We start from the raw sequence: 14,008 nt of genomic DNA, 5'->3' as shown, positions 1-14,008 counted from the left end.
ACTATTTGAATGGAGTATTGAAAGAGCATGCTATACAGTTTTTCTTTTAAAAATTATGTATAAAACATGTATATTTTTATCTACTAATATGTTGGGTAGAACATGGGTAGACAGTTGGTGTGCAATGAAATAAATTGATGAGAGGCCTCGTTGTTGGTGTTATTCTAGTCATTCAGCAGAGTATGGATGACGACCACAGACTATTCTAGACAGTCCTGTGGAACGCTAGCAGGCTCATAACATGTAGGTGTTGTGAACGATGTGTTCACCGGTGTACTCTATCCCCCACATGGTTGCCTTTAGGACACTTATTATTGAGGAAACCCCTCTGCAGTAATGTCCGTCCCGATGAAAATCCTGAATTAGGTTCCTTATAATAGATGTTATTTTTAGGGACGTAAAGTGAGGATAACGGGAATGGGTAATCGGGTTTATTGTTGATTATTGAAATTAAATATAATTATTTATTGTGGGTTGAAAACCCTATATGCTCACCAGGCTCCCAAGCCTGACCCACTCAGTTTAATTGTATTACAGGAAGTGGCGCAAGGGCATAAGATGGACGAATCATCAAGTTGTTTTGTTTACAAGTCTGTATATGTATATATTTGTTGAATGACTTGTAATGTTATCGTTTATGCATTATGGTCTGTATCGGAACATGACATCCCGATTTTTTATTATGAAATAAAATTATATTTCTTTATGAAATGTTTTGATAAAAATCTATTTTATCATGTTTTGTTTTTGGGAACAAATTCCGCATCTCTTTTAAAATCTAAAGGATTTACTCTGAAAATGTTTAAAAAGCATAAATGAAACCGGTCTTTTCTGGCCGAGATTTTGGGGATGTCACAGAGTAGCAGGATTTGTTACCATTATGATCAGGTAGGCAACGTGAAGGCCCAATGCCCTTTGATTGCTGCTAGGCCAGTGCATGCACCAACCTCGACTGCTTTGAGGATTACAAATGGACGGCAGGGGAGGGATGAAGCCTAGAAGGCCAAGGGTCATGCCTTTCAGCCCATGGAAGAGGAGGACAAGGCAGCAACGAACATCGTTACAGGTATGTTTTCATTGATGAATCTGTTAAGTTATTTTATTGTATGCTTATGATTGTATTTTTGTTAGGTACATTTTTAGTGAATTCCTAGCATGTTCTTGTGCTTTTTGACTCGGGTGCGATTCGTTCCTTTGTGTCTTAGTGTTTAAGTAGGAGTTTTGATATGTCTTTTGGAGAGTTGGAGTGTTCGTTGTGAGTTTCTATCGCCAATGAGCACGGGATTTCTGCATCGAGCGTTTTTTAGGATTGTACCTTAGAGATTTTCAGGGTATCTTACCCGATCTATTTGATCCTTATCCCTATGGGGGATGTATGTGTGATAGTAGGGATAGACTGGTTGAGCAGGTTTGGTTCTATGATAAATTGTTAGGGGCGGCAAGTAGTGGTTCAAACCTCAAGTGAGGGGGCTGTAACGTCCAGTTTCACCATGTAAAATTCTTGCTTTAAACTTCTTATTACCCATGGACTAGGCCCGAGTATGTTGGGCATACACAAGGTACACAGGACGTACTCTCATGCATGCGCAGGTCGGGGTGTCCCCTACATACACTAGGCATACCCATGCATACGCGAGCTAGGTGAAAACCCTAATTTTTAGGGTTTGCACCCTATTTAAGCCCAGTACATGCAGCTTACTCAGGAGTACACACGACGTACTGGTCAGTCAGCCCAAAATCCCAAAATCCCGGGGGGGGGGGGGGGGGTACGAGCTGTGTACGCCGTACATACGTAATCTGTGGTCTTAAGGGATTTTGGGCTCGAGTTTTGTTGGAATTTTTGCCTTGATTAGGTTTGGGCTTTAGGCGTTTCTGTTGTAGCAGGACATTTACAGGCCTTAGGCCATTTTGGAGCTCTTGGACCCATATTGGGCCTTAGCGTCTTTTGGTTGGGCTTGGAATGCCTTTTGGGCGTTGGTGGGGTAGGCCCAATGATGCAAGTGTTAAGCAACCCTTTGTCTTTAAAGTCAAGATTTAGGGTTTGGACTCTTGAGTTAGACTATTGACCTAATTCCTAATTAGGGTTTTATACTTATGATCTATTGAGAGGATTTCGCAAGTCAACAGCCTGAGTGTGATTTGATATCTTCTGTCTGAGGTGAGTTTCTTTCACTATATTCATGGGCCGAAGGCACCAATGCCGGCCCACTCGTTTATGATTATAGTATGATGATTGTCTTTGTGATAATTGCACTACTACAAAAACACCCTTTTACGACACACAATGTGTGTTATAAAACGCTCAAACGACATGCAAATGTGTGTCAAGGAAGGCCCTGTCATAACGAAAGACGACACGCTTTTGCGCGTTGTGTATTTACGACACACATTTACGATGCATTACGTATCATTAAAGCCCCTATCATAAATGAAAATGACATGCATTTGCATGTCATAAACTTCAGCAACCATTTACGATATGCATTTACGACGCGTCTTTACGATACTCATTTATGCATAATACAAAAATATGTGAAATGACAAGGATGCCAATCTCAGCATGGGATATGACATAAATCTCTTTTCTGCATGAGACCTTAAAAGGTACAATCCCTCTAAGGATCAGTCTGTTTGTGGTCCCATTTTTCACCTTCTTATGTACATTCTTGAGTCCATTGGACTTACAACAACTGAGGTAGCTGACCACACTATGGCTATAAGTGATATTGCCCCATATCACTCTTTCCCGCCTAGGCCTATTTAGCTTACCGAAGTCCAGGACCCGTAGCCAAAACCTAAAAGGGTTAAATCCCTTGCTGTCTCAAGAAAAACACATATAAACGTTGTTACTAAGGGAGTTGGTCCCTCAAAGAAGAGAAATACTAAGATTGCAGAGCCCGCTCATCAGGCTCGACTTTCTCCTTCAAAGGTTCATGACCCACCTGTTAATGTCATTGATGACAACCAAGATGAGCCTTCGGAATCTAGAGATATTTTTAGAACGAAAAAATTGAAGTTTACCTCCAGTCATAGCCATATGTAAACCAAGGCAAATGCCAAAGTCTCTCAAAAGACTCCCGCAGTCGTTCGAGTCCCTGCAGACTCAACTGAAAAAGCCCCAACTTACCATTATGATACAATGAGTGTATCAATTTCATCTCAAAATGGAGATAGACCCCCATCTGGAGCCCAAGTGGATCCATATATTAATACTTGCCCTAAGGTCTATAGGGCTTCACGTCTGCACATTTTCTCTCCCGAGGAGTCTCACTCCATATTTCTTCATATCACACATACACATCAAACACCTGTTGCACTACAGGGACCTTCTTCAAAGGCCCTAGCCAGAACAGAGCCGATGACAAACTTGATTTTAGATCAAGGAGACCAAGGAAGCTCTGGAAATCCTTTACCGCCTACATTACAATCAAGCGGTTTAGGCATGGTGATGGTACAACCATAGTGATCAGTTTTGCACTGATGTTTGGCCTAGATGATGATAACCTTGATGATCTTCAACAACCTCCTCCTTTAGAGGACTTCATCATGGTTCTTGATGATGAAGAATCAAGTGGTTCTCAGCATTCCACTTTGAAGCCGGAATAGAAGAAGAAAAGAAGGTAGTCGTATCAAGAAAATAATTCCTCGACCTTCAAGCTAAAGTTGATCAAATTCTAGCTGCAGTCTCCTCTAAGACCCCATAGAGCACTGATGTTCCAACACTAGAATCACTCATTTATCATGTTGAAGTCTTAGAAACCAGAGAAAGAATGAATTCAGAAATAGTTCTTCTATGCATCGAAATGGGCATCAGGCAACTCGACAATCAAAGGATGACTGATCACAAGGAATTTCTTTCCAAGGAAGAAGCTCTAATCAAGGAAGTTAAAGAGCTTAGAACTGAACTTCAACAATCCATGGAAACTTAAGAAGGAAAAAACAACTTATTGAGGAAACTCATACTTCTTATGAATCAGGGTGTTCAGTGCTTCAGGAAACCATCAAAGGGTTAAGGCGTTCATTAGCTGCAAGACAGAGTGTTGATGAAATTCTCCGTCTCACAAAGGAGATTTATCAACAACTCTTCAACTCGGAGAAAGCAACAAACCAAATGGTATGTGCTCAAATGCAAACTCAGTTCAACTCAACCTTCCAAAAGATCGATGATTTGAAATGATGGTTTGAGTAGTAGGCAGAGCCTACTTCTGAAAAAAGGGGGAAGTGATAGTGATCCAAACAGAGGGACAATGATCGAAACAGTTTTGACATCTAAATCGACAAAGACCAAAACCCCTTCAGTTCAAAATTTTCATACTCCTCCTCAAAACCAACCACCAACCGTTGAGCTCTGCAAAGAACCAACTCCTCGGTTATCTTCCAAAAATCCAACTCCTCAGGATTCTCCCCAACATTCATCTCCACTTGCTTCTCCTCGACAATCTACTCCTCCTCAATTCAAGAATATTGAAGAAGGAATGTCATTAGATCACATTGATGACTCCCTCACAACAACTCAAAAGAAAAGAGATTGGAGGGCTGCGAAGTTTATGGAACAGATCTGGAGATCACAAGGGTTTGACACAACCTTCGACGAATCCCTGATCAAATCATGGGTAAACCCAACTCGCAGACTCCTGGATTCAGATTACATTCCTCATCTTACATATACAGAACCATCATCTGATGGTTATTGGGACATCCCCGTCTCTTCAAAATCAAAGTACTTCCTAGTGTTTCAACCTCTTGAACTCTCTCTTCCTGAAGACAGAAGACTTCCCATGGAGTTTGAACGTCTGAACCTCTTCCATGCAAAACACGGTGGAATGTTTGAGAACATTTGGTCCAACGACAGACCAGATGGGGTGAAAAACTATAAAGTCAGGAAATTCATGAAATGTGAATTTTTCTACTATACCCTGACCCGGAGAGGAAGTTAGTATGTCAGATCTCAAGCTGACTTTGTGTGTATGAATCCCGAAGAGATCTTTCTGATAGCTCGAGTGTTTTAGCTTAAGGCAGAAAAATATCCCAAGATGAAAATTGCCTTCGAAAGGGCTTGTGAGTTCTTGAAGGCCTTGGTGTGTGATTTTGGAAAATTTTGATGCAAAAATTCATCCTGTTCTTGCCAACAAGTTTGATTTTCCTCCCTTTGAGAACGTGCCAAGAATCATTGAAGGACTCCAAGGAATGACCCTTGGTGCAACAAGCTACCCATAGCTAGGGATCGTTTATAAGAAGACTCAAGATGGTCCAAAGTATTTTGTCCGTGTGATAGCCATTCATCGCCTAACAAGGAAGCAACTGGATGTAACAATGACCTCAGTCCAAAGATAAAAGCACACAACTGAAGAGGTTAAGTTTGAAATTTCAAGAAGGATCCAGTGGCTTTTCGAAGTCAGAAAATTTTGGTGGATCATATTCAAATTTATAAAGATGAATAAATGAAGAAAATAGTTGAGAGGTTACGTTAGGGGAAATTGTTGAAACAAGTAAGTGACCCTCTTCAGCTAAATGGACCCGAAGACTTTTTGCCATGTTGAACCTGAAGAGAAGAACCACCCAAAGACTACTTTTGTCATTACTTGGACCCGCAGACATGAAGATAACCTGCATATATGAACCATACATTAAGACTTTCATAAGTTACTTTTTTTTTTGACGTTTCTTGTATTCATTGTAATATCCGGTGTACCATTCAAGGTTACTGTAGTCTGTCATTTTATGTTATTTTACTCTTTCATGTAACTTTTGGGACTTTATAAATAGAGCTTCCCACTTACATGTATTCCTTACCAATTCACTTCATCAGAACTTATCAATATGTAACGACCCGAAAATCAAGGGTAAAAATTTCATTTTTAATATACCTAAAACATTGATACCATTTATTTCAAACATTTCAATTCATCATTAAGTAAAAAATTTATCACAGTTCATCCCAAAATCATTTATTGCAAAAATCATAGGTGTGTGCATTGTGATCAATCTGAGCCCTTCTTTTCCAAATCGATGATACATGAAACAAAAACTGTAAACCGTAAGCACAAAGCTTAGTGAGTTCCCCGGAGCATACCACACACAGTCCACATAATCACGTAACCCATATTAGCTATAAAAGCTACATAAACCATAAGAATCACATAATCCATGCATATAAACATATAAGGATGTCGTGGGCTCTTCCCCAGGGTCTTACTCCAGGATGCCATGGGCTCCCTACATGGTCTGACACCTAAGTACCATGGGCTCTCTGATGGTCTTTAATAGGAAAGCCGTGGGCTCCCCACATGGTCTTACATCATGTTTCCATGGGCTCTCCTCATGGTCTTACATCCAGGTGCAATGGGCTCTCCCATGGTCTTCCATGAAAGTATCACAATGAAAATTGGCATAACACATACCAGATAGTCAACTAGCATACCACATAATCACTAGCATACTCCCTATCACATAACCAAATAACATGACACATAACATAACTTCAGCTAGTGTATCACATATCATAAAATGGGCCGACATGGGTGCTTTCGACCCATTGGAATGGCGATGAGACTCACTTGGCACTACTGAAGTCACGCGGATACAACTCCAGCTACTGGTTGACAGATTCTCGAACTGCCAACATCAACCAATAACCCAATTAATTATTGGGTTCCAAGCCCAAGGTCCAACTCACACTCCAAAGGCCTAATATTCAAGTAATGGACCAAATCCCAACATATGGCCCGATTTTCCTAATTGGGCCCAACCTTTTACATGGGCCTTAGCTTAAGGCCCAACCGCCTATTTTGGTCCAAATACTTGGCATTCCAATGGTCAAATATCTCATAATATTAAAGGCCCAATTATGGCCCATCTATGGCTCAATTTTCCAAATTGGGCCCAAGTCCTTCACATGGGCCTTATCCTAAAGCCCATCTAAATATGTTAGTCCATTTACTTGTCCCTGGATAGCCCATCAGTAACTCAATTACCAAAGCCCAAAAGAAAGGCCCAACTTAAGGCTCAAGTGAAATTAGGGTTTTCACATGAAATGACGATTAGGGTTACGTATTTCTTACTTAACCCATTAAAGACTTAATCCATTAAGTCCAATGTTGCCTTAGGTTAATTGCAAATGATTATTAATTAATATTTTAGGTTTATTAAATAATTCCCGTGCGTGTCTCGATCAACCCTAAAATTAGGAATGGTTCTAGCCCATTTTGTCCAAGCATCCTAAACGAGTCAAAAGACAAACAAGGCACACCGCCACCCAACACAGTGGCTGGTGGCAGTAGTTGCCACCTCGCATTGGTGGTTATGAGTTTTCCTTTCATTATTACATCCCGATTACAATATACAACACCAAATCCCAAAAAAAATACACACACACAACCAACTTTGTGGTGGCCGATGGTGGTATCTGGTGGCATCCACCAACTCACGGTGGTGGTGGTGGCCTTTTCTTGGTTTCCGGCTAGAGAAAACACACATACACACACTTCAGATAGCAGTATACACTCCAGCCACCCACCTGGTGGCTCACAACGACGACATCAACGGATTTGGGATGGCAGCCACCACCTCACGGTGGTGGCGGTGATTTCTTTTGGTTCCCAGCCAAACAGCCACACAAACCAGCAACCCCTTGCTCAGAAAGCAAACCCAACACCCACCTGCGGTGGGCGACGATGACAGCAACAACATAGGCGGCGACAACGGTGATGCTTCTATGTCGATTTGGAATCAGGTGGCGGCTAGCGGAAGAAGAGAATAAGAAGAGTGGTGGTAGCGGACTTTGACCAATGGTAGCGACTCCTCTTCAGCTCGCTTCTCCGACAAGAACGTCGCGGCGTCCGACGATGGACGCAACTCCGCACGACAACAACTGCAGTGACAAGCGGCTGTGGTGCATTCCTCCATATTCAAGACTGAAATGGCGCAACCCCCGTCGATCTCCGTCTTCAGCCTCCACTAAAAGATAGCAGCAGCAGTAGTCCTCGACATGGTGGTGGCTACAATGATTGGAGGAGAAAGAGGGTGGCGGCCGGTAGTCAAGAGGAGGGTCTTGAGATGGTGGCGGTTGAACAACATAAGTAGGGTTAGGGTTATGGACGGATTATATGCCCGCCTCCATCCTAAATGTTTTGCCATAATGACGCAAATGTCCCCTCCCTTCAGAAATATTTTCAAAACTAACCCATTAATTTACCCTTTCAGCCCTCAACATTAAAATCCATTACAATTCAGGTATAATATTTACCAATTACACCCTGGCTTCCATAATTCCTCTCAAATTCGATCCCTAATTTACCAAACAACCCCTTAGCCTCCAAAATCTCTTCAAATGAAGTCCCAGAAGTTACCATTTAGTCCCTTCCTTCATAAATACTTACAAAATCAATCCGGAACACATACTTTTAACCCCCAATTTCTAAATTATGCTAGTTAACTCCCCAAAGCCAACCCCTTGCTAAATTATTATTAATTTTGGCTACAGTAATATAAAATAGAATATAATTTACATCTCGGGGTTTTAGAATTTTTTATTTATTTACTTAGTTTATTTTAATTTCAAACGGAGTGTTACACAATATAAGATTGTTCATCTCTATACTTCAAGTTATCTTAACTGTTACTTAAACCGAGTCCCTCTTCACTTGTATTGTTCATCTTATACTAACTTGTGTTTTCATGCAAACCTTGTTACGATTCAACCTTGTGTCTACTTGTTTACTGCTTACTGATATAAACTTGTTGCAATTTATTTTCTTTATATTTCCACAATCTAAGTTATTATTGTTGAGCTAACAAGATCAACTGAGATTAACTTTAATTTCGTAACTTATTATCTTGTTACTAACGTTTTATCAAGTTTTTCTCTCAACAAAATACTTTTTAGCCTTAGCGATCTAAGCAAAAGTCGTAGTAGATGTTAAACCGAGAGTGTGCATATAGAGAACGTCCAAATCTGACTTCGTTAGAGGAAGTTATTGTTTTTCTAAGATTTAGCATAGCAGTACACAACTTGGAAACCGAATTTTAGATCGATCGATTTTTAGTCGGCACAATATAAACGAGAATTGAAGATCTCATTAATAGGAGTTCAACGATATAAGGACAGTAAGAAACATACGTCAGATGACAAAGTTATGAATTTTTAACGGACTTTAATCGTCTAAGCCTGTTAAAATATAACTTTAAAAAGAAGGTCAAAATTAGCTAACGGATTCCAAACAAAAGTTGTAGATCTCGTTGATAGCTACTCATATGCAAAAGTCATGGATTTTACAAGATAATTAATTTCCGGATTAACAAGAGGGAGAAACGTGTCGCGATCTAGCACCACACCTTCTTCCCCAAGGCTTGCGATCTGGAGCTGACAAGTAGCCCCCAGTACGACCTGCGTAAATTGAGTACGCCTTGCATACTGGACCAGTTCCAACCTATAAACAGAACTCGATTTTCACTCTTTTCTTTACACCTTTCCATTCTATTCTCTCCCAAACCCACCCCCAAGGCCTTAATGTCTTTCTCTAGCACTTCCTAGGTGTTAGTAGCGAAGCTCCGGAGCGCCAGAAAGCCCCAAGAAATGGAGCTTTCGGTTTAGAAGTTCTGCCCACGTAGAGTCCGGTTTCTTGCTAAACCACTTGTAAGTTGAGTTATGCTTACCGTACTTTAAGTATAATTTATGTTTAAGTTCATTATCGTTATTATGAACCTATAAACAAGATTTATCATTGATTCCAAGTTGTTATACTGATTGATCTACTTACGGGAGAGGTGTCTAAAATTCTCACGTTGGCTTGGTTGTTGGATTTCAGAAAGGTTGTATTCCAAAATGATCCTGCCTCCCAACTGTCCTGCCTGGCTGATCCTAACTTGATAGATATTGAAGTACAATTTTAATTAATGATGAATCTATACTAATAATTAGTCAAAATAAGCATTAGACTAAGACTTAGTGATAATGATACTAGGTTTCATCAAAGGAAAAGGCAGTTGATAGAAGCGAAGCATTATCCGAATTTTGAATCATCACTTTTACAAGTGAGTGCATAGTTACTTTCATCTTACACATAGATATGAAGTGCTTAATATAAATTACATGATATATGTGCCTATTATATGTGTTTTACTTGATTTAAACGGTATTTGTATTTTATACCTAAAAATATGTTGGGTAAAGATGGGTAGATGAAAGAGGGTATAGATGATGAAATATGAAAGATGAAATAAATGATGAGAGGCATTGACTTAAAAGGTTATCTAGTCGTCTAGTGGAGTATAGATGACGACCACAGACTATTTTAGACAGTCAAGTGGAACGCTAGCAGGCTCGCAACCTGTAGGTGTTTTTGAATTGAGTGTTCACCAGGTGTACTCCATCCCCCTCATGGTTGCCTTCCTGAGATATATTATTAACAAATCCCCTAAGAATTGTTGTCTATCTTGAAGATAATCCTTAGGATAGTTCCCTTAAATTAGATGCTTTAGGGACAAAAAGTGAAGATAACGGGAATGGGTAATCGGTTGAATGAGTTGATGAAAATAAATAATTTGATTATTATGGGTTGAAAACCCTATGTGCTCACCAGGCTCCCAAGCCTGGCCACTTAGTTTCTTATATTACAGGTAGTGGCACAAGAGTGTAGGTGTGATGATCAGATGAGAGATTTATGGATTATAGGCCAGTAGAATAATAGATGTTTGTAAGGTGTATGTTATTTCCGTTTATGCTTATGTACTGTATTAACAATGACATTCCAATGTTTTGAATATACTTAAAATACATTTTTTCGGAAAAGCTTGATAATATATTTATAATATTTTGGGAAAGAAAAATTGCAATATTATTCTTCAAAAGGATAATTTGATTTTTAAATAAAGAATAAGCAAATCGGTCTTTTCTGGTCGTGAAATTGGGGATGTCACATAGATTTTGGCGGGGTCAGGCAGATTGTGATGGAGGAGGCACATAAGCTCAGATTTTCTGTAATGCCTCGAAATTCAACCCAAAATTTTCATTTATAAATTTAAGTGATCATTAAATTCACAACTTACAAAAATGTTAGATAAAACCATTTAACTCAAAACATTTATCAGAGTATCATCAAAAGTTATCATATGCACAAATCTCCCATGGATGCGATGCAAAATCGATTCATGCCCCTCCATTAATACAATAAAACCTGAAAACATTAAAACCACAAAGTGTAAGCATAATCTTATTGAGTTTCCCCAAGATACCACATACAACATAACACAATTAACAACTATGGGTTATTAGCAACCCTGGAGACTACCCGAAGTATCTGAGGGAAAACAACACGCCATGTTGATTATTAACAATCCTGGAGACTTCCCGAAGTCTCAGTACATATAGTAACACATATCATAGTAAAAACAAATAGACCCAACTAGTCAACACATATATTATACCACACAGGTAAGAATAGTAAGGAAACTCATCGTGCACAAATGACTGATATAACTCACACGTGAACTGCCGGAACTAGACTCAACCTATTAACTACACCAAATAACCCTAATTAATAATTAAGATAATTTTATGTACTTAACTAGTCCCAAGCCTGGCAAGCCATGTCTAATCCATAATTTGGGCGTAAGACCATTTTTCCCTTTCCACGAACAAAACCCTTACAAATTGACCAAAAAGGCACACTTGGTGAAAAAAGTCAAAGAAATTCAAAGGTCAACATTTTTGACCTTACGTGCGGCGTACTCAAGCTCTACGTTAAGCGTAGAGCACAATGGCAGAAAACGGGTTCTCAACTGACTACACTGGGCGTAGTTAGATTTATGCTTAGCTTACACGACCCAAACCCAAACTTAACTTTTAAGCTCTTAATCATTAAGACACTTTACCCCAAATTCATAGCTGACCCTTAAAGACATTCTAATCCATAAAGTCTCCAACTTTATGCCTTATTATGGCTAAAGAGAGCTTAATCCCACAACCCTAACTTCTAACATCACCAAAAACTCCATAACTCATGCATGGATGAAAGGAAAGGACCAACTTGCATTTTTATGGCACCATGCACTCTAAAAAGCCTGAATGGACACCTCAAATGGTCTGGAGTAGTCCGTTGTGACATCCCCAAGTTTATGGTCTTCTTTTGTTGCAGAATTGGCCCCAAAATATCCTTGACATGATATATTATCAAATCATGGCATTTCAGATAAATTGATTTTCATTGATTTATAAAAGTTTGGGATGTCATAATTGATATAAAACATAAGTGTAAAGGGAGACCTACAATGTCTCAATAATCTAACGTTCTATATCTCCTTGAATCTCTCATTGAGCATGTAACTTTGAATTGCTTCCTATCCTACAAACAAACTGAGTGGGTTAGGTTGGGAAACCTGGCAAGATACATAGGGATTTCAATCCCACAATATTGATATGATAATATTCCATAACTATCAGACCTGCAACACTATCCATTACCATACAATATCCATACATGTTACATTCTTACATATTTATTCCTACCGATCCTCACACATACTAGTCCAAGATTATTAAAAGATGATTATCTCGCCGACGAACCATTTAAGGTAAGGGTTTGACTACATAGCTAGGGGATTCCTTGGTTGGTGTAAGTTTTAAGACACCCAAGCCTTCAGAATAATTTGATGAATAAGGTATTACCTTTCATTTACATTTGTAGTTTATGAGCCTACACTAACAACGTGATTAAAAAGACCGCCTAGAATGGTCATGTGTTGTGATCCCACTTTGAGAGATGACCAGACATACCGCTAACATTTGAATGATCGGGACCCACCATTTCTGGTCATCCCATATGGATCGACTGTACATCAAAACATGATAGTGAAATAGAACATAACTTTACTATCCGTTCCTAGATCATTCTCCTAATGAGACTACCTAATATCAAACTTAATTGAGCTAGATATCTTCCATAAGTTTATGTTTATCCCCAGACTAGACTACAAGGTCTGTTACCAACTTTTAATACCAATTCTATCATTGGGCGACACTAACCTATATTAGTGTGTGTGTGTATACATATATATATATATATATATATGTATATATATATATATATATATATATATATATATATATATATATATATATATATATATATATATATATATATATATATATATATATATATATATATATATATATATTGCAACACCCGGAATATTGAGGAATAATTGTGGAAAATAAATCCTTTTTCTAGGGTTAGACACGACGTGTTGGAGGAACCAACACGACGTGTCTAAATTGAAGAAACACAACATTCTTTAAGGTCAACAAGGCGTTTTTATGGAGAAACATGGAGTGTTGGCGGCTGGTTGAGAAAACCCTAATTTTTAGGGTTTTGCACCCTATATAATCTCCTTAAGTCCCAAGGGGTGGTCTTTTATCAACCTCCAACTCCCTATATCGACCCTTGAGAACCCTAATCATCTTTTCCTCTTCATTTTGAGCTAGTGTGGTGTTTCTGGAGCCAAAGAAGGAAGAAGTTGGAAGAAGGAAGTAAGGATCCAGCAAGCAAGCCCTCATCTTTAAATTTGGCACTCTTATGGACCTTTGTAAGTGTCCAAGATCTGATTTTTATTCCTCTGTGTTGCTAGATATTGAGTTTTGGCCCTTTTTTCTTGTTTTTCTTGTTGAGTTTTGATGCCATGCATGGAGAGTAGGTCATAAATCCCCATTTTTTTTTTCCTATTTTAGGTCCAAGACATGCATTGGACATACATGTCTTTAAAGCACCAACCTTTGGAATGGTTTTGGTGCTAGAATCTCTTCTGGAAAGGATAGGTTTCAGACTTCAAGGATTTAGTGCTTCTTGGTCAAGCCTTTGAACCTTCAAGCCTTGTGGTTGGGTTTTGGGACCCTTGGAGTGGTTCCAAGGGATAAAGGTTGAAGCTTAATCCTGCTTGATAACATTTTGGTCTATCTTTGAGCCTTGGAAAACAACTGAATGTATTAAGTTGCTGGAACTCAAGCAAACGCGGT

This window comes from Lactuca virosa, chromosome 9 (genome assembly GCF_052849685.1).
Source record: "Lactuca virosa cultivar CGN04683 chromosome 9, Lactuca_virosa_CGN04683_v6, whole genome shotgun sequence".
In the NCBI taxonomy this organism is placed as follows: domain Eukaryota; kingdom Viridiplantae; phylum Streptophyta; class Magnoliopsida; order Asterales; family Asteraceae; genus Lactuca; species Lactuca virosa.
This window is presented reverse-complemented; position numbering follows the sequence as displayed.